This window comes from Pseudophryne corroboree, chromosome 7 (genome assembly GCF_028390025.1).
Source record: "Pseudophryne corroboree isolate aPseCor3 chromosome 7, aPseCor3.hap2, whole genome shotgun sequence".
Lineage (NCBI taxonomy): Eukaryota > Metazoa > Chordata > Amphibia > Anura > Myobatrachidae > Pseudophryne > Pseudophryne corroboree.
Genome location: NC_086450.1, coordinates 68,585,267 through 68,608,605, shown reverse-complemented (window position 1 = coordinate 68,608,605; position 23,339 = coordinate 68,585,267).

Sequence of the window (23,339 nt, the reverse complement as noted above, 5' to 3'; positions counted from 1 at the left end):
GAGCCAAGTAAGTTGGTTTGACAGGATCTGTCCTTCATAAACCCATGTTGATTCCTTTTAATGACCTTATTGACTTCAAGGAACTTCTGAATACTATCTCTTAGAATACCTTCCAATACTTTCCCCACTATAGATGTAAGACTAACTGGTCTATAATTACCTGCTTCAGCTTTACTTCCCTTTTTGAATATAGGCACTACTTCCGCTATACGCCAGTCTTTGGGAACCATACCTGATATAACTGAATCCTTAAAGATCAAAGATAGCGGTTTTGACAGTTCAGAGTGAAGCTCCATTAGAACCCTTGGGTGAATACCATCGGGCCCTGGTGATTTATTTATCTTTAAATGTTTTAATCGGTCACAGACTACTTCCTCGCTTAAATAAGTACCTATCAGTGGGATATTCTCATTATTGAGATTGTGTGTCAGTCCCTGAATTGGGTCCTCTCTAGTGAATACTGTTGAAAAAAACTCATTTAGTGTGTCCGCTATGTCATTATCATTTTTGCTTAAGACTCCCAACTTGTCTTTTAAAGGGCATATACTCTCCTTCTTTAATCTCTTTCTATTAATGTATTTAAATATTTTTTTGGCATTCGCTTTGCTTTCCTTTGGTAGTGTCCTGTCCATCAGTCATTCCAGTGACGAGGCAGTCACAGTGGTATACGCTGCTGCTATATGTCCACTGCTACAGTATTATAATAATTATAACAACAACCACAAGTCTCTTACAGTGTTGTTGTGTTTTGCTGCATCAGACCAGTGGTAGTGTCCTGTCCATCAGTCATTCCAGTGACGAGGCAGTCACAGTGGTATACGCTGTTGTTATTAGTGATGTGCACCGGAAATTTTTCGGGTTTTGGTTTTGGATTCGGTTCCGCGGCCGTGTTTTGGATTCGGACGCGTTTTGGCAAAACCTCCCTGAAAATTTTTTGTCGGATTCGGGTGTGTTTTGGATTCGGGTGTTTTTTTTACAAAAAACCCTAAAAAACAGCTTAAATCATAGAATTTGGGGGTCATTTTGATCCCATAGTATTATTAACCTCAATAACCATAATTTCCACTAATTTTCAGTATATTCTAAACACCTCACAATATTATTTTTAGTCCTAAAATTTGCACCAAGGTCGCTTGATGGCTAAGCTAAGCGACACAAGTGGCCAACACAAACACCTGGCCCATCTAGGAGTGGCACTGCAGTGTCAGGCAGGATGGCACTTCAAAAAAATACTCCCCAAACAGCATATGATGCAAAGAAAAAAAGAGGCGCACCAAGGTCGCTGTGTGACTAAGCTAAGCGACACAAGTGGCCGACACAAACAGCTGGCCCATCTAGGAGTGGCACTGCAGTGTCAGACAGGATGGCACTTCAAAAAAATAGTCCCCAAACAGCACATGATGCAAAGAAAAAAAGAGGTGCACCAAGGTCGCTGTGTGACTAAGCTAAGCGACACAAGTGGCCGACACAAACACCTGGCCCATCTAGGAGTGGCACTGCAGTGTCAGGCAGGATGGCACTTCAAAAAAATTGTCCCCAAACAGCACATGATGCAAAGAAAAATGAAAGAAAAAAGAGGCGCAAGATGGAATTGTCCTTGGGCCTTCCCACCCACCCTTATGTTGTATAAACAGGACATGCACACTTTAACGAACCCATCATTTCAGCGACAGGGTCTGCCACATGACTGTGACTGAAATGACTGGTTGGTTTGGGCCCCCACCAAAAAAGAAGCAATCAATCTCTCCTTGCACAAACTGGCTCTACAGAGGCAAGATGTCCACCTCATCATCATCCTCCGATTCCTCACCCCTTTCACTGTGTACATCACCCTCCTCACAGATTATTAATTCGTCCCCACTGGAATCCACCATCTCAGGTCCCTGTGTACTTTCTGGAGGCAATTGCTGGTGAATGTCTCCACGGAGGAATTGATTATAATTCATTTTGAGGAACATCATCCTCTCCACATTTTCTGGAAGTAACCTCGTACGCCGATTGCTGACAAGGTGAGCGGCTGCACTAAACACTCTTTCGGAGTACACACTGGAGGGGGGGCAACTTAGGTAAAATAAAGCCAGTTTCTGCAAGCGCCTCCAAATTGCCTCTTTTTCCTGCCAGTGGCCCTCATTCCGAGTTGTTCGCAGCGGATCATCGCATGGCAAACGGCAGGAAAACCACAAACTGCGCATGCGCAAAAGCGTAAATACACATGCGCATTCATAGCGATACGACACTTGTGCAGAATTACTACAAAGAAAACTGCTCGGAATACACAAACGAAAACGGGGAGTGACGGAGGCGTGGCAGAGGCACGGCTTCGCAATCCTACAACATGGGCGTGAAAGTGGGCGGCTAGTGTGGGAGTATGCATCCAGCAGTAGGCGTGTTTTTGGCAAAAATGCGTATCCTATGTTAAAAGTACTTGACAAATTTTCGCAATCTACACGCAGCAGAAGAGTGAGTCTGCAGCTACTCAGCACTTGCGAAGTACTGTTACAAGCGTGTGTCTGCTCTAATTAGCAATTAATTAGCAACTGAATTCACCTGTTGAGCATTTACTTGCAAAACACTGCTCTTACTAAATAATACAAGCAGCAATTATATGACCACTTCAGATTTGTTTTTTTAGGCCAAACAAATCTGACACACTCACAAATAATGAACTGTATTTTTTGAACCAATTAAAATTAACTGATGTTAAATGCATGTTTAATTTTTTTGTTTTATAATCTCAAATGTGACTAAACTAACTAATAAACTACATCAGCTAAATCTTCTCAACATAGACATATTCCTTTGTACATACCAATTAACATGAGCACCATAAGGCAGCCTACATTTAATATTTTTTTTTGTTTTTTTTTTATATTTTAACAATATGTGTCCATATCTAATACTATGGCATGTTGCCCCTAGTAACCCAATTTTTTGGGGTTTTTTTTTTTGTATATGTTAATTTAAGTGTTGTGCAAGGCATACAGATTAAAAATTACACTATGCAATGTTTGTCTTAATATTCTGATTGTTCCCTTGTTCCACAAATGTCAATATGCCATGTTCAAGTTTACAGGGCACAGTTTTCATGAGTGCATAACCTTTAATAAAACACACAAACAAATGTAAAGTAATTTTTTTTTACTTCAAATAAAGGACAAAATCAACACAACATGGCTACAAATGAGCATCACATACAGAGATGGACATAGCAGCAAGCAGATGGCATTGGGCAAATGCACAGAGCAGAACCCAGTACTATGGTAACCCCTTATTCTGCCAGAATTTGTTTTTATCAATTAAGTAAGTGAACCCCCAGCCAGACTAAACTTTTAGGGGAACTGAGGTAGATTCCGGAACAAACACACAAACACAAACATACACAGCACGCTAGGAAGAGGAAGATGGATCAGGTGTAGGAACAAATAACTCACAGGCTACAATTATAACAAAACATTTCACTTTGAGGGAGTTCTACATTCTGGCCACACAAGCCAAAATCAAAAAATACATCGAGGCAACATGTAAAACATGGGTGCTGCCCATCTGGAGAGACATCACTTTCTCTTTTTTCCCCCCGCCTGATGATGTTCTTCTTGGCTTGGTCTGCGGAGCGACCTTCGAGGGCCCTGCCCAGTGGGATGTTCTTCCTGGGCAGGGGGAGGGAGCTGATGTGGCTGGCTCTCTGCCACTGTGGGCAAGGGAGACAGCGATGTCCTGGAGCCCTTGCCGAATGGAATTGGCAAGTTCATGGAAGGAGGAGGCGAGTTGATCTTGTCCCTGCCTGATCTCTGCCAGACCTTGGCAGATTTGAGCTACACCTTGCTCCACACTGGTTCTGTGCTCAGTGAGCCGGACAGGTATCTGGCTTACCTCCCGGAGCATCCTGTCCTGAAAAGCATTCAGGCTCTCACCATACCTGGCTATTTCAGTCAGGATTTCCGGGATAGCAGAGGGTTGGGTGGGGGGGCCAGTTGGAATCTGGATGGGTGGGATTTGTGGTCCCACACTGCCAGACACACTAGGTCCCTCCACCTCAGCCTCAGCCACATAACCCTCCTGTGACTCTACCTGCTCACCCCCCTGTGCTGTGTTATGTGCAAAGCAAATAGAAGAATGAGTGGAAAAAGAGTAGAGAAAAACAATATGAGACTTTTGTTTACATTTTAAATTTAAAAAAAAAAGTGTGTAAACTTACCTGGCAAGTCATGTGCATGGAGTATTTCAGGCAGGTCCGTGTCCATATAAGACACCCCAACCCCCTCCTCGTAGCTCACACAGTCTATTGCTATCTCCTCCAGATCTGTGTACTCCATAGTGGCAGCTGGTCCTCCCCCAGTTGCCCTCGAGGCATTCCACTCCGCAGACCTCTTGCCCTTCAGGCGGGATTTGAAGTCGGCCCAACTACATATGTGGTGAAAAACAGGGTAAGGTAGTGTTAAATTTTGGAAACCTGCTTTAATATATAGTACACATGCTATGCATTTGGTTGCTATAGGCAACATCACATCTAAGTTACTTTATAATAATACTTGGCACAGAAAATGGACTGGCAATATACACTTACCGTCTTCGAACTTCCTGCGAGGTGCGGACTATTGAGCCGACTTCATTAATAGAATTAGTGATGTCCCTCTAAATTCTGTCTTTGGTTGCAGCACCCATGTTTTTGGGTCCTCGATGTATTTTTTGCATGGCCTGTGTGACCAAAATCCGTAACTCCCTCTTAGTGAATGCGGGCTGTCTCTTTTTTTTTTCTGGAAGTAGCCTGTGAGCTATCATCCTGACCTTCATCACCATCTTCCTCTTCACTAGCTGCTTGTGTAGTTTGTGTTTGAGCTGCTAGTCCAGAATCACCCTCAGTTTCCCCACTAGCTATGTCTGGCAGGGGATTCACTCCTAACTCCTGGGTAGCAGAAGGAGTTTGTATAGTACTGGGTCCTGGAATTTCAGAGTCTACATTTGCAAAATCAAGCATCTGCCTCCGCAGTGCTAATCTTCTCTGTGTTAGTGCTGCCATCTGCTTCTGCACCTCGTCCATCTCTGCTGCCGTCTGCTCACGAGTAGCCATGTTGCTGGTAGCATGTGTGTATGCACGAGTGTTCGGGTATTTATAGCTGCTTGCGTTTTCCGGTGCGGAATTTCGCGCAGGTGTATATTTTGCTAATTGGTCCAGTAATTGCTGCACTGGCTATGTGAACGCCCTGCATGCACCTGTGTGGGTGTATGCGTAAAATTAATGAAGCACGGTGGACATTTCTGAGCACATTTCTGAGTGATTTTAGTGAATATTTTATATTGTTTCAGTAGTTTTATTTATATAATATTCTCCTTTCCATATATGTTGTGGAAGATTGTTGTATCCAATGGTTTTTATTAAAAACAAAATGTTATTTTTTAAGATATATTTGAAGTCTAACCTGTTTTTTATGAGAATCCATATGAGTGTGTGTGTGTGTGTGTGTGTGTGTGTGTGTGTGTGTGTGTGTGTGTGTGTGTGTGTGTGTGTGTGTGTGTGTTTGTCCGCGGGTGCGAATCTCCGCACATGAGAACTGTACAAACTGTCCTGCACATCAATGTACACATATCAATAAAGTTGATTACAGATGACACCATACATTTCCAACCAATCACATGCAACCAAAAACTATAAATATAAGCCCATATATGGAAAACGCCATTGCCATGATGCGCGCAGCAGCTTTCCCGCGCCGCGAGCTGCGCGTCCTGGTAGCGGTGATGGACTGCCGCGTAGGCCGCGCAGGGCCCTTTGTCCCAAATAGGGTAAAGCGCGAGGCCTACGCGGAGGTCCGCCGCTTATTGCGGATCCGCGTCCGCAGCCGGAGGTCCGTGATCCAGCTCGAGAGGCGCTGGAGCAATCTCCGCAGGCGTACGCCGGACCTGTTGGCGGAGCTGAGACAACAAATCCGGACCCTACGTGGGCGCAGTAAGTAATATATTACAGTGCATAACACATTTTCGCAAATACTTTGCATACTTTCACTAAGTGAGAGTGTGAAAATTAGCACACTTACAATAAACTTGTAGAATAAACATGAGTGTGTGTGGGTAGGGCAAGCAGTACTGACTGTGTAGCAAGGTGCTTCTGAAAAAGTGCATGTTGTTGTACAGAGTTGCTACACAGGCTGTCAACTGAACCCACTAACTTGCTCAGTGTAATAATTTTAATTGGGTTTTTTTTTTTAAAGAACTGGATATGTTGCCTATAGCAACCAATCAGATTCAATCTATTATATTCTAGAAGCAGCTTAATAAATGTTACATATAATCTGTTTGGTTGCTATGGGCAACCTCACCAGTTTCAAAATTAGAAAAACCTATTAATGTTACCCCTGTGTCTTTAACATGGGACAGAACAGAGTAATAGAAAAATGCTGTTGTTATAAATTTTCATGCTACAAACAAAATATTACATATGTCATTCTAGGCCGACACAACGGCAAGCTGCTGTTGCTGGGAGCCCCGACCAGTCCCCTTCTGATCCCCCCTCCCCTTCTCACACCCATTCCCCCTCTCCTTCCCAGGCCCCTTCTCAGCCCCCCTCCCCCTCTCTTTCCCATTCCCCCTCTCTGTCCCCCTCCACCTCTGTAGGACCAAGCACCACTCCACCCACCTCACCCTCTCTTTCCCATTCCCCCTCTCTGGCCCCCTCCCCCTCTGTGACCCAACCCACCTCTCCGCCACCCTCCCCCTCTCAATCTGACCCACCCTCTGTACCAAGCTCCCCCTTCCAGCCTCCTTCCACCATCCAGCCTCCTTCCCCCATCCAGCCTCCTACCCCCATCCAGCCTCCTTCCCCCTTCCAGCCGCCATCCCCCATCCAGCCGCCATCCCCCATCCAGCTGCCATCCCCACCTTTGGAATGGGCAGCAGAGGCCCCGGAGGCACTTCTGGGAGGAGAACAAGTGGGACAGGACAGTAAGTTGACACTCATTGACATTTATTTATTAACCGAATTTCACTACACATTCTAATAAATGCAGTGTTGTACTGGGTAAAATCTTTTACCAAGGTAAAATGTTTGTCTTCTTCATCATGGTATGGATGTTGCTTTTACATTTGTGTGAGGAACATTAGATGTACAGTGTCTACGTCTGCAATGTTGAAGATGCCCACTCTAGGTCGACACTCATTATGTCGACAGGGTTGCCCAGGACAACAGGGTTTGTATGTGCAACATTATCTGCTAAACAGTTAGACGTGAGTGGAGTGTAGTATGTTGTTGGACTTTTACACTTGTGGTTGGGTTTTCCAATATTTGCACATTGAATTCGCATGCTTCACTTTGTTAGGCTGGCTAAGGACACAGTGATTTTTTATGTGAAATTTACACTCAAAAAAAAAATTTTTTAATTTAAAAACATGTTGGACCTTATGTAGTAAGTAAGGCAGGCTTTCAGGGAGTGTGGGTATGCTACAATATGTTGTCCTTCTGAAGATGTTGATATGCAGTGTGATGATGCAGGGCCAATCCCCAAAAAGATAAGTCGGCTTCACTCCAGATGTGAATGAATGCCAACATGGTGTTACATTTACTAAGATGGTAGTTCTCTTTAAGATGGGATGTTGCCCATAGCAAACAATAAGATTATACTTGCAATTTTTGTGGCCCCTTCTACAAGATAATATGTTGAATTTGATTGGTTGCTATGGTCAACGTCCCATCTTAAATAGAACTCCCATATTAGTAAATTTTACCCATGGTGTGGTACACTTTTTACAAAAATAATAGTTAAAAACAAACATTGCTGAGCAGGCTTCTGTGTTGTTCTGCTACTGATTTATCCTTAAATCAGACATGATGTAGTCACTTAGGCATTAATGCAGGCCTGTCCAAACTGCGGCCCTCCAGCTGCTGAGAAACTACACATCCCAGCATGCCCTGACACAGTTTTGCATTCTCTGACCCCAAAACTGTGTCTTGACATGCTGGTATATGTAGTTTCACAACAGCTGGAGGGCCTCAGTTTGGACATACCTGCATTAAAGTGTGCTTTGTGCCTTGCTTGTAAAATAAGTAATGTGAGTAAGTTAGTAATGTTTATGTTGCCTCTTAATTTCAGATGTTGCAGTTGGAGATCCCACAACTTTTGCGGGCATTCTGGCCAACATGCGGCTAAATCTTCTAGCCTTGCTGGAAAATGTTGACCAGCTACAAAAATTTGGTTAATTTTTTAATAAATATATGTTAAATTTACAGTTTTAAAATAAAAAATAAAAAACTATATATTTCAAGATAAGCGGGTGTTGTGTTTATTAATGCAATAAAGGAACACCAGATTGCCTAGCAGAAAATTATTACCTTAAACATTTCACACATCTAACGTAAGATTTATTTAAAAAAATACAGTTAGGAGGTTATTGTCTAAATAAACATGTAAACACCTTCATTCACTAACTAAACCTCGACACAAAAAAACAAAAAAAACAGGCACATTTTAAAACATCTATATTTATATTTTTAACATTTAAATGTTGATGGCCAATTATGCCTACAAAGTGTTCTTCAGGTATTTTAAGAACACTTAATTGGTCATGAACATTCTCATTCATTACACTAATTGGATTGGTAATTGAGGAGGGCTTGTGGACTTTAAACTGAAAGGTGTAATTTCACTTAATAGAAAAAAAACCCATTGTTGTGCGATTTTCCGCAAAAGTGTGCACTTTTAAGAAGAATGTGTAAATCTACTAAAACTTCGTATTTTTACGTTGACGTTTGTGTTAATGCTATGCCTCCGCATTGCTGCGATGTCATTTGGCGTACGCCCACTTTGTGTAATACTGCGAACGAATTGGCAAAAATACGTTGGAGGCGGATATTCGCAATTTTGCAACATGTTCGCAATTTTGCGCATACCTTGTGCGAACGAAAAAAATAGCGAACAACTCGGAATGACCACCAGTATACGTATTGACTGTCTGACGTGCCTACTTGGATGCGGTCACTCATATAATCCTCCACCATTCTTTCAATGGTGACAGAATCATATGCAGTGACAGTAGACGACATGTCAGTAATCGTTGGCAGGTCCTTCAGTCCGGACCAGATGTCAGCACTCGCTCCAGACTGCCCTGCATCACCGCCAGCGGGTGGGCTCGGAATTCTTAGCCTTTTCCTCGCACCCCCAGTTGCGGGAGAATGTGAAGGAGGAGCTGTTGACGGGTCATGTTCCGCTTGACTTGACAATTTTCTCACCAGCAGGTCTTTGAACCTCTGCAGACTTGTGTCTGCCGGAAAGAGAGATACAACGTAGGTTTTAAATCTAGGATCGAGCATGGTGGCCAAAATGTAGTGCTCTGATTTCAACAGATTGACCACCCGTGAATCCTGGTTAAGCGAATTAAGGGCTCCATCCACAAGTCCCACATGCCTAGCGGAATCGCTCTGTTTTAGCTCCTCCTTCAATGTCTCCAGCTTCTTCTGCAAAAGCCTGATGAGGGGAATGACCTGACTCAGGCTGGCAGTGTCTGAACTGACTTCACGTGTGGCAAGTTCAAAGGGTTGCAGAACCTTGCACAACGTTGAAATCATTCTCCACTGCGCTTGAGACAGGTGCATTCCCCCTCCTTTGCCTATATCGTGGGCAGATGTATAGGCTTGAATGCCCTTTTGCTGCTCCTCCATCCTCTGAAGCATATAGAGGGTTGAATTCCACCTCGTTACCACCTCTTGCTTCAGATGATGGCAGGGCAGGTTCATGAGTGTTTGGTGGTGCTCCAGTCTTCGGCACGCGGTGGCTGAATGCCGAAAGTGGCCCGCAATTCTTCGGGCCACCGACAGCATCTCTTGCATGCTCCTGTCGTTTTTTAAATAATTCTGCACCACCAAATTCAATGTATGTGCAAAACATGGGACGTGCTGGAATTTGCCCAGATGTAAAGCACGCACAATATTGCTGGCGTTGTCCGATGTCACAAATCCCCAGGAGAGTCCATTCTGCGATGATGTTCCTCAGTTTCCGTAAGAGGTTGTCAGCTGTGTGCCTCTTATGGAAAGCAGTGATACAAAGCGTAGCCTGCCTAGGAACGAGTTGACATTTGCGAGAGATGCTGCTACTGGTGCCGCCGCTGCTGTTCTTGCTGCGGGAGGCAATACATCTACCCAGTGGGCTGTCACAGTCATATAGTCCTGAGTCTGCCCTGCTCCACTTGTCCACATGTCCGTGGTTAAGTGGACATTGGGTACAACTGCATTTTTAGGACACTGGTGACTCTTTTTCTGAGGTCTGTGTACATTTTCGGTATTGCCTGCCTAGAGAAATGGAACCTAGATGGTATTTGGTACCGGGGACACAGTACCTCAATCAAGTCTCTAGTTGCCTCTGAATTAACGGTGGATACCGGAACAACGTTTCTCACCACCCAGGCTGACAAGACCTGAGTTATCCGCTTTGCAGCAGGATGACTGCTGTGATATTTCATCTTCCTCGCAAAGGACTGTTGGACAGTCAATTGCTTACTGAAAGTAGTACAAGTGGTCTTCCGATTTCCCCTCTGGGATGCCGATCGACTCCCAGCAGCAACAACAGCAGCGCCAGCAGCAGTAGGCGTTACACTCAAGGATGCATCGGAGGAATCGCAGGCAGGAGAGGACTCGTCAGACTTGCCAGTGACACGGCCTGCAGGACTATTGGCTTTCCTGTGTAAGGTGGAAATTGACACTGAGGGAGTTGGTGGTGTGGTTTGCAGGAGCTTGGTTACAAGAGGAAGGGATTTAGTGGTCAGTGGACTGCTTCCGCTGTCATCCAAAGTTTTTGAACTTGTCACTGACTTATGATGAATGCGCTGCAGGTGACGTATAAGGGAGGATGTTCCGAGGTGGTTAACGTCCTTACCCCTACTTATTACAGCTTGACAAAGGCAACACACGGCTTGACACCTGTTGTCCGCATTTGTGTTGAAATAATTCCACACCGAAGAGGTGATTTTTTTTTGTATTTTGACCAGGCATGTCAATGGCCATATTCATCCCACGGACAACAGGTGTCTCCCCGGGTGCCTGACTTAAACAAACCACCTCACCATCAGAATCCTCCTTGTCAATTTCCTCCCCAGCGCCAGCAACACCCATATCCTCATCCTGGTGTACTTCAACAGTGACATCTTCAATTTGACTATCAGGAACAGGACTGCGGGTGCTCCTTCCAGCACTTGCAGGGGGCGTGCTAATGGTGGAAGGCGCAAGCTCTTCCCGTCCAGTTTTGGGAAGGTCAGGCATTGCAACCGACACAATTGGACTCTCCTTGGGGATTTGTGATTTAGAAGAACGCAAAGTTCTTTCCTGTGCTTTTGCCAGCTTAAGTCTTTTCATTTTTCTAGCAAGATGATGAGTGCTTTCATCCTCATGTGACTCTGAACCACTAGCCATGAACATAGGCCAGGGCCTCAGCTGTTCCTTGCCACTCCGTGTCGTAAATGGCATATTGGCAAGTTTACGCTTCTCATCAGACGCTTTCAATTTTGATTTTTGGGTCATTTTACTGAACTTTTGTTTTTTGGATTTTACATGCTCTCTACTATGACATTGGGCATCGGCCTTGGCAGACGACGTTGATGGCATTTCATCGTCTCGGCCATGACTAGTGGCAGCAGCTTCAGCACGAGGTGGAAGTGGATCTTGATCTTTCCCTATTTTAACCTCCACATTTTTGTTCTCCATTTTTTAATGTGTGGAATTATATGCCAGTATCAATAGCAATGGCCTACTACTATATATACTGCGCACAACTGAAATGCACCACAGGTATGGATGGATAGTATACTTGACGACACATAGGTAGGTAGAGCAGTGGCCTTCCGTACCGTACTGCTATATATACTGGTGGTCACTGTCAGCAAAACTCTGCACTGTACTCCTCCTATATAATATACTGGTGGTCCCCAGTGCCCACAATAAAGCAGTGTGGGAACAGATATATGCAGCACTCTGAGCACAGATATGGAGTGTTTTTCAGGCAGACAACGTATACTGGTGGTCACTGGTCAGCAAAACTCTGCACTGTACTCCTATATAATACAGCTGCTCCCCAGTCCCCACAATTAAGCAGTGTGAGCACAGATATATGCAGCACACTGAGCATAGATATGGAGTGTTTTTCAGGCAGACAACGTATACTGGTGGTCACTGGTCAGCAAAACTCTGCACTGTACTCCTCCTATATAATACAGCTGCTCCCCAGTCCCCACAATTAAGCAATAAGCAGTAGCACAAATATTATTAATAAACGGAGAGGACGCCAGCCACGTCCTCTCCCTAACATTTCCAATGCACGAGTGAAAATGGCGGCGACGCGCGGCTGCTTATATAGAATCCGAATCTCGCGAGAATCCGACAGCGGGATGATGACGTTCGGGCGCGCTCGGATTAACCGAGCCATACGGGAGAATCCGAGTATGCCTCGGACCTGTGTAAAATGGGTGAAGTTCGGGGGGGTTCGGTTTCCGAGGAACCGAACCCGCTCATCACTAGTTGTTATATGTCCACTGCTACAGTATTATAATAATAATAATAATAATAACATCAACTACAAGTCCCTTACAGTATTGTTGTGTTGTGCTGCATCAGACCAGTGGTAGTGTCTTGGCCATCAGCTATCAGTCATTTCTGTGCCGCATATTGTGTTATATAACTCTCCAAAAATAATGGAGAACAAAAATTTGGAAGATAAAATAGGGAAAGATCAAGAACCACTTCCTCCTAGTGCTGAAGCTTCTGCCACTAGCCATGATATAGACGATGAAATGCCATCAACGTCGTCTGCCAAGGCCGATGCCCAATGTGATAGTAGAGGGCATGTAAATCCAAAAAGCCAAAGTTCAGTAAAAAGAACCAAAAAAAAAGAAATTTAAATGGTTTGAGGAGAAACGTAAACTTGCCAATATGCCATTTACGATACGGAGTGGCAAGGAACGGCTGAGGCCCTGGCCTATGTTCATGACTAGTGGTTCAACTTCACATGACGATGGAAGCCCTCATAACTGAGGCCTTGACACTTATGTTGGTGTTAGACGTGCGCCCGGTATCTGCCATTAGTGCAGTGGGATTTAGACAATTGATGGAGGTATTGTGTCCCCAGTACCAAATCCCATCTAGATTCCACTTCACTAGGCAGGCGATAGCGAGATTTTGCCATTTAATTCCAGTGATTTGGACGTATAATTACAGTGATTTTGCCAATTAATTTCAGTGATTTATAATTATTAATTACAGTGATCTTGCCAATTAATTCCAGTGATTTATATAATTATTAATTACAGTGATCTTGCCAATTAATTACAGTGATTTGGATGTATAATTTCAGTGATTTGGACGTATAATTCCAGTTGGAATTGTTTGTGTCGCTTGGCTTAGTCATACAGCTACCTCACTGCACCTCTTCGACATCTTTGCATGAGGTGCTGTTTGGGGCCTAGTTTTTGAAAAGTGCCATCCTGTGTGACACTGCCGTATGAGTCCAGGGGTACTGCTGTATTAGTCCTGGGGTACTGCCGTATAAGTCCACCAATTGCAGAATTTTTTTAAAGTTACTGGAGCATGCTGGAGATGCTGTCAGTGGACCGAACAATTGCGGCCCACTCTCGACATTCAGCCACTGTGTGACACTACTAGATGGGCCAGATGGTTGTGTCGCTTAGCTTAGTCATACAGCAATCTCGGTGCACCTTTTTTTCTTCTTTGCATCATGTGCTGTTAGGGGCCTTTTTTTTATATCTGTCCTCCTGTCTGCCACTGCAGTGCCACGCCAAGTTGGACCAATTATTTGTGTCGCTTGGCTTAGTCATACAACTACCTCATTGCAATTCTTTTTCTTCTTTGCATGATGTGCTGTTTTGGGCCTTTTTTTAATATCTGCCCTCCTGTCTGCCACTGCAGTGCCACGCCTAGATGGGCCAATTGTTTGTGTCGCTTGGCTTAGTCATACAACTACCTCATTGCAATTCTTTTTCTTCTTTGCATGATGTGCTGTTTGGGGCCTTTTTTTTATCTGCCCTCCTGTCTGCCACTGCAGTGCCACACCTAGATGGGCCAATTGTTTGTGTCACTTGGCTTAGTCATACAACTACCTCATTGCAATTCTTTTTCTTCTTTGCATGATGTGCTGTTTGGGGCCTTTTTTTATATCTGCCCTCCTGTCTGACACTGCATTGCCACTCCTAGATGAGCCAGGTGTTTGTGTTGTCCACTTGTGTCGCTTAGCTTAGTCATCCAGCAACCTCGGTGCAACCTTTTGGCTTAAAAACAATATTGTGAGGTGTGAGGTGTTCAGAATAGACTGGAAATGAGTGGAAATGATTGTTATTGAGGTTAATAATACCGTAGGATCAAAATTACCCCCAAATTCTGTGATTTTAGCTGTTTTTATGTTTTTTTCAAAAATCATCCAGATCCAAACCCAAAACACGAAAGGGTGGTTTTGGCAAAGTATTTCTTCACATGTTTTTAGGGGGCATGGCCATGTTTCACTTATTTGGCTACGCCTCCTCTCCAGTACTCAGTGCCTTGTCAGCTCTCGGCGGCCTTGGGTCAAGGGTTGAATTCAGCCCCTTAGGAGACCATGAATCCAGCCTAAAGATCCACAGTGTCAGAACCGGCATGTTTAAAGTTATAATACACACACGGTTAAAATGCTCCAAGGAGCATTAAATCTGGGTTGGGATCCGACATTGTGAGGTCGATATACTCACTGTACACATGAGTGTTGACCTCCCATAAACAACCCGTGATAGTTATCCCTTTCCTGCCAACCTATTTGCTGGTTTAAGCTCCTTACAGGGCCAGATTTTTTGAAAGAGGAGTGCGCTACTGTGCAGACTCTAGTTTTTCTGTGCTCCAGGAAGGCTTCATATCCTTTGCCAAGATGGCCACCAAGTTCTCTACTAAGCATGAGCAGGGGCCTTACATTTTTTACTAGAGATGTGTGGCTGTCACTTTTTGTGTTTTGTGTTTTGGTTCTAATTCCACTTTCGTGTTTTGGTTTTGGCTTGGTTTTGGATCTGGATGATTTTTGTAAAAAACATAAAAATGGCTAAAATCACAGAATTTGGGGGGAATTTTGATCCTACTGTATTATTAACCTCAATAACATTCATTTCCACTCATTTCCATTCAGAGGCAAGATGTCAACCTCATCCTCATCCTCCAATTACTCATCCCTTTCACTGTGTACATCCTCCTCCTCACAGAGTATTAATTCATCACCACTGGAATCCACCATCACAGGTCCCTGTGTACTTTCTGGAGGCAATTGCTGGTAAAGGTCTTCCGGGAGGAATTTATAATTCCTTTTGAATTGATGAACATCATCTTCTCCACATTTTGTGGAAGTAACCTCCTACGCCGATCGCTGACAAGGTTATCGGCTACACTAAACACTCTTAGGTAAAATAAAGCCAGTTTGTGCAAGGGCATCCAAATTGCCTCTTTTTCCTGCCAGTATACGTACTGACTGTCTGACATGCCTACATGGATGCTGTCACTCATATAATCGTCCACCATTCTTTCAATGGTGACAGAATCATATGCAGTGACAGTAGGCATGTCAGTAATCGTTGGCAGGTCCCTTCAGTCTGGACCAGATGTCAGCACTCGATCCTGACTGCCCTGCATCACCGCCAGCAGGTGGGCTAGGAAATCTTATTCTTTTCCTCGCAGCCCCAGTTGCAGGAGAAAGTGAAGGAGGAGCTGTTGACGGGTCACGTTCCGCTTGAGTTGACAATTTTCTCACCAGCAGGTCTTTGAACCTCTGCAGACTTGTGTCTGCCGGAAAGAGAGATACAACGTAGGCTTTATACCTAGGATCGGGCGCCAAAATGTAGTGCTCTGATTTCAACAGATTGACCACCCTTGAATCCTGGCAAAGCGAATGAAGGGCTCCATCCACAAGTCCCACATACTTAGCAGAATCGCTCCATCTTAGCTCCTCCTTCAATTTCTCCAGCTGCTTCTGCAAAAGCCTGATGAGGGGAATGATCTGACTCAAGCTGGCAGTGTCTGAACTGACTTCACGTGCAGCAAGTTCGAAGGGTTGGAGAACCTTGCACAAGACGGAAATCATTCTCCACTGCGCTTGAGTCAGGTGCATTCCCCCTCCTTTGCCTATATCGTAGGCTTGAATGGCCTTTTGCTGCTCCTCCATCCTCTGAAGCATATAGAGTATTGAATTCCACCTCGTTACCACCTCTTGCTTCAGGTGATGGCAGGGCAGGTTCAGGGGTGTTTGCTGGTGCTCCAGTCTTCGGCACGCGGTGGCTGAATGTCCAAAGTGGCCCGCAATTTTTCGGGCCACCAACAGCATCTCCTGCACACCCCTGTCATTTTTCAAAAAATTCTGCATCACCAAATTAATTGTATGTGCAAAACATGTGACGTACTGGAATTTGCCAGATGTAATGCACGCACAATATTGGTGGCGTTGTCCGATATCACAAATCCCCAGGAGAGCCTAATTGGGGTAAGCCATTGTGCGATGATGTCCCTCAGTTTCCGTAAGAGGTTGTCAGCAGTATGCCTCTTACGGAAAGTGGTGATATATAGCGTAGCCTGCCTAGGAACGAATTGGCGTTTGCGAGATGCTGCTACTGGTGCCGCTGCTGTTGTTACTGCGGGAGGCCATACATCTACCCAGTGGGCTGTCACAGTCATATAGTCCTTAGTCTGCCCTGTTCCACTTGTCCACATGTCCGTGGTTAAGTGGACAGTGGGTACAACTGCATTTTGTAGGACACTGAGGACACTTTTTCTGACGTCTCTGTACATTCTCGGTATTGCCTGCCTTGTGAAGTGGAACCTAGATGGGATTTGATACCGCGGACAGAGTACCTCAAACAATTCTCTAAGTCCCACTGAACTAATAGCGAATACCGGACGCACGTCTAATACCGGACCCACATAGCTGTGAAGGCCTCAGTTATCCGGTTTGCAAAAGGATGACTGCTGTCATATTTCATCTTCCTCACAAAGGACTGTTGGACTGTCAATTGTTTACTGGAAGTAGTACAAGTGGTCTTCCGACTTCCCCTCTGGGATGACGATCGACTTCCAGCAGCAACAACAGCAGCGGCAGCAACAGCAGGCGTACCACTCAAGGATCCTCTGGAGGAATCCCGGTTAGTAGTGGACTCCTCAGTCTTGCCAGTGACTTGGCCTGCAGGACTACTGACGTTCCTGACTGAGGAGGAAGTTGACGTTGAGGGAGTTGGTGGTGTGGCTTGCAAGAGCTTGGGTACAAGAGGAAGAAGGGATTTCGTTTTTAGTGGACTGCTTACGCTCTTACCCAAAGTTTCACAACTTGACACTGACTTCTGATGAATGCGCTACAGGTGACGTATAAGAGAGAATGTTCCTAGTTGGTTTACATCCTTACCCCTACTTATTACAGATTGACAGAGGCAACACACGGCTTGACACCTGCTGTCCGGATTTGTGGAGAAATAATTCCACACCGAAGATGTGGCTTTTTTGGTATTTTACCCAGGCATCACAATGAGCTTCTTTATTCCACGGGCAACAGGTGTCTCCCTCTGTGCCTCATTTAAACAAACCACATCACCATCAGAATCCTCCTCGTCAACTTCCTCCTCAGCGCCAGCAACACCCATATCCTCATCCTGGTGTACTTCAACAGTGTCATCTTCAATTAGAATATCAGAAACTGGATTGTGGGTGCTCCTTCCAGCACTTGCAGGGGGCATGCAAATGGTGGAAGGAGCCACCTCTTCCCGTCCAGTGTTGGGAAGGTCAGGCATCGCAACCGCCTACACACTTGGACTCTCCTTGGGGATTTGTGATACCATCTTAGAACGCACAGTTGTTTTCTGTGCTTTTTCCACCTTAACTCTTTTCATTTTTCTAGCAGGAGGATGAGGGCTTCCATCGTCATGTGAAGCTGAATCACTAGTCATGAACATAGGCCAGGGCCTTAGCCGTTTCTTGCCACTCCGTGTCATAAATGGCATATTGGCAAGTTTACGTTTCCCCTCAGACCATTTAAATTTCTTTTTTTTGTTCTTTTTACTGAACTTTGGCTTTTTGGATTTTACATGCCCTCTACTATCATATTGGGCATCGGCCTTGGCCGACGACGTTGATGTATCTCATCATCTTTGTCATGACTAGTGGCAGCAGTGACATCACGCAGCCGCCGCGGACCGCCCCCCCCAACGGTCCGGCCATGCCTGCGTTGGCCGGACCGCTCCCCCTAAACACCGGCTTAACGCCGCCATTCAGCCCCCTCCCGCCCAGCGACTGCCTCTGTCTCAGAGGCGATCGCTGGGCACTGACAGCTGCCATGCGCCGGCGCACTGCGGCGCCAGTGCATGCTCGGTCCCGACCCGATCACTGCGATGCGATAAACTGCATCGAGCGATCGGGTCGAATGACCCCCAATATGCGGTACAGGAGAGCGTACCTCTACACCACACAGGGCAAACCCTGTGAAAATTATTTGGATTAAATATTAATATCCCCTTTATTTGGAGTAAATAATATACAGCACAGGACAGCACCACTGAACTTATATGGCAGCACCGCTGGACTGGACTTATACGGAATTATATGGACTTATATGGATTTATACGGCAGGGTCACTGGATTTATACGGCAGGATCACTGGAATTATATGGCAGTATCACTGGACATATACGGCAGTATCACTGGACTGGACTTATACGCCAGTACCACTGTAATTATATGGCAGAATAACTGGACTTATGCGGCAGGATCACTGAAATTATACTGGACTGATGCAGCACAACACACTACCACTGGTCTGATGCAGCACAACACAGCACCACCGGACTGGATTTATACAGCAGCACTGGACATATGACAGCAGAGAACACCACCACTGTGACTGGACTGATGCAGCCCAATACACCACTGAACTGATGCAGCACAACACAGCACCACTGGACTGGACTTATACAGCAGCACTGGACATATGGCAGTAGAGGACACAACCACTGTGACTGGACAGAAGCAGCACAAGCAGGGCTGTTTCTAGCCAATTTGGCTCCCAGTGCGAGTTTAAAAAATGCGCCCCCCCCCTAATAACATACAACGTGGTCTCGTTTTAATGGGCGTGGCCTCATCTGAAAAGATTAGCTCACACCCCAGTTTTTGACCCTGCACCAACAGATCACGCCCACCATAGGAAAAAAAAATTATACCATATTAAGCCCCACACAGTAATGCCCCAGCACCATATTATGCCACACACCATAATGCCCTTGATACATTAAATCCCCACATTACGGCAGGCAAGAGTCCCCATTTTACACATCACGGCAGGCAAGAGTCCCCATTTCACACATTTCGGCAGGCAAATGTCCACATTTTACACATTACAGCAGGCAAGAGTCCCCATTTTATACATTACGGCAGGCAAGAGTCCCCATTTTACACAAAACACAGGCAAGAGTCCCCATTTCAATCATTACGGCAGGCAAGTGTCCCCTTTTTGCACATTATGGCAGGCAAGTGTCCCCATTTTATACATTACAGCAGGTGTCCCCATTTTACACATTATGGTACGCAAGTGTCCCCATTTGAGAGAGAGAAAGAAAGAAAGAAAGAAAGAAAGAAAGAAAGAAAGAAAGAAAGAAAGAAAGAAAGAAAGAAAGAAAGAAAGAAAGAAAGAAAGAAAGAAAGAAAGAGAATACGAACAGAGGCAATTCCCGCTCTTCGGCCCACCTCACCAGTCACTCCTCGCGCCGGCCACCTCTTCCTCTTCGTAGCTTGGCTCCCCCTCCTCCTCAGTACTCCGCTGGGGGGGCGGAGTTTCACGGAATGACGCGGTTACGTCGTGACGTCATGACGCAACCGCGTTATTCCCCGAAACTCTGCCCCCTGAGCTGGATGCTCGGGGAGAGGGAGGAGGGGGAAGCAGGGAGCCACAGTCACTGCCGCGGCGGGCTCCCCGTGCGATTCCCAAGAAACGGCCCTGAGCACAAGACACGAACACTGAGGACGGAGACACGTCCTCTCTCTACACTCTCCAATGCCAGAGAGAAAATGGCGGTGACGCGCGGCTGTTTATATGGAATACAAACCCCGCGAGAATCCGACAGCGGGATGATGATGTTTTGCCTCGTTCTGGTTTCCGAGTCAGGCGGGAAAACCCGAGCCTGACTAGGATCCGGGCTCGTGGCGTGAAGTCCGGTAGGGTTCGGTTCCCTGAGAACCGAACCCGCTCATCTCTAATTTTTAGTGCCTCCATCGCCACACTGCAGCCCAGCACACAGAGGCAAGTGCTGGGCTGAGGAGAAAAGCTGCAGCCAGGTAAGGGGGAGAGGGCCCGGGACCCCCACTGGGCCCTCAATGGGCCCCTCCATCAACCCTGGGCCTGGGTAATTTGTACCCATTCCTCCACTCTATGGTCACCACTGGTTAGGAGCAGATTGGCTGGTACTTTATCTCTTGCCACTTTATCACTCTCCAAGGGGGTGGTCTTCTGTATGCCGGCGGCCGGCCTCCCGACGTCCAGCATCCCGGCGCCGGAATCCCGACCGCCGGCATACCGACATTTATTCTCCCTCTTGGGGGTCCACGGCCCCCCTGGAGGGAGAATAAATAGCGTAGCGCGCCACCGTGCCCGCATCGTGGTGAGTGCAACGAGCCCGCAAGGGGCTCATTTGCGCTCGCCCAGCTGTCGGTATGCCAGCGGTCGGGATTCCGGCGCCGGTATGCTGGTCGCCGGGAGCCCGGCCGCCGGCATACACTACTACACCCCTCCAAGGCTTAGTACATTCCCCCCAAATCTCCCATTTGTTCAGTTAGTCCTTTTGTTGCACTTCCCCCACATCCAACACCTGTCACACTGTTCTACACCCACACACTTGTTTATTGTTCTACAGTATTTGTTGAAAAAGTGGCATGTACAGTACATGTATGCTGTATGTGGATTGCATCATTTTATCCACTTGTCATACAGGAAGTTTTTGTTGTACAGGAAGCCATTGTGCAGTTTGAATTGCAGGTAGTAAAGACACACTTCTGCAGCTCTCCAGAGTACTGTGGTCATTTTAACAGATCACTTTCCACTAATAAGAGTCTTTTGTACAGAAACATGAGACTTCTGTTATGAACTTATTGTGTAGTTACTGGTACCGAAAACTATAGATGTGCGGCTGGCACTTTTCGTGTTTTGTGTTTTGGTTTTGGTTCTAATTCCATTTTCGTGTTTTGGTTTTGCCAAAACCACCCTTTCGTGTTTTGGTTTTGGTTTTGGTTCTGGATGATTTTTGGGGAAAAACATAAAAACAGCTAAAATCACAGAATTTGGGGGTAATTTTGCTCCTACGGTATTATTAACCTCAATAACATTCATTTCCACTCATTTCCAGTCTATTCTGAACACCTCACACCTCACAATATTGTTTTTAGGCCTAAAAGTTGCACCGAGGTGTCTGTATGACTAAGCTAAGCGACACAAGTGTGCGGCACAAACACCTGGCCCATCTAGGAGTGGCACTGCAGTTGCAGACAAGATGGCACTATTCAAAAACTAGTCCCCAAACAGCACATGATGCAAAGAAGAAAAAGCAGCGCAATGAGGTAGCTGTATGACTATTCTAAGCGACACAAGTGTGCGGCACAAACACCTGGCCCATCTAGGAGTGGCACTGCAGTTGCAGACAAGATGGCACTATTCAAAAACTAGTCCCCAAACAGCACATGATGCAAAGAAGAAAAAGCGACGCAATGAGGTAGCTGTATGACTATTCTAAGCGACACAAGTGTGCGGCACAAACACTTGGGCCATCTAGGAGTGGCACTGCAGTGGCAGACAGGATGGTAGATTTAAAAAATAGGCACCAAACAGCACATGATGCAAAGAAGAAAAAGAGGTGCAATGAGGTAGCTGGATGGCCAAGCTAAGCGACACAAGTGGCCGACACAAACACCTGGCCCATCTAGGAGTGGCACTGCCGTTACAGACAGAATGGCACTTAAAATAACTAGTCCACAAACAGCACATGATGCAAAGAAGAAAAAGAGGTGCAAGATAGACTTGTCCTTGGGCCCTCCCACCCGTCCTTATATTGTATAAACAGGACATACACACTTTAACAAACCCATAATTTCAGCTACATTGTCTGCCATACAACTGTGGCTGAAATGACTTTGAAATGGTTTGTTTGGGACCCCACCAAAAAAGAAGCAATCAATCTCTCCTTGCACAAACTGGCTCTACAGATGCAAGATGTCCACCTCATCATCATCCTCCGATTCCTCACCCCTTTCACAGTGTAAATCCTCCTCACTGAGTATTAATTTGTCCCCACTTGCAGGGGTTGTGCAAATGGTGGAAGGAGCCACCTCTTACCGTCCAGTGTTGGGAAGGTCAGGCATCGCAACCTCTGACACACTTGGACGCTCCTTGGGGATTTGTGATACCATCTCAGAGCACACAGTTCTTTTCTGTGCTCTTTCCAGCTTAACTATTTTAATTTTTCTAGCGGGAGGATGAGGGCTTCCATAGTCATGTGAAGTTGAACCACTAGCCATGAACATAGGCCAGGGCCTCAGCCGTTCCTTGCCACTCCGTGTGGTAAATGGCATATTGGCAAGTTTACGCTTCTCCTCCGACGATTTTAATTTTGATTTTTGAGTCATTTTTTTACTGATCTTTTGTGTTTTGGATTTTACATGCTCTGTACTATGACATTGGGCATCGGCCTTGGCAGACGACGTTGATGGCATTTCATCGTCTCGGCCATGACTAGTGGCAGCAGATTCAGCACGAGGTGGAAGTGGATCTTGATCTTTCCCTATTTTTTAAACCTCAACATTTTTGTTCTCCATATTTTAATGCGCACAACTAAAAGGCACCTCAGGTATACAATGGAGATGGATGGATAGTATACTTATGGATGATGAGTGACTGACGACACAGAGGTAGCTACAGCCGTGGACTACCGTACTGCGTCTGCTAGTATAGAGATGATAATGATATAAAAAATATATATATATCACTACTGCAGGTATATATAATATAATGACGGACCTGCTGGACACTGTCAGCAGACTCCTAAACTACTAGTATGAAGAAGATAGAAAAAAAAAAACCCACCACAGGTAGGTATACAATTATGGACGAGCACTGACGACACAGAGGTAGCTACAGCCGTGGACTACCATACTGCGTCTGCTAGTATAGAGATGATAATGATATAAAAAATATATATATATCACTACTGCAGGTATATATAATATAATGACGGACCTGCTGGACACTGTCAGCAGACTCCTAAACTACTAGTATGAAGAAGATAGAAAAAAAAAACCCACCACAGGTAGGTATACAATTATGGACGAG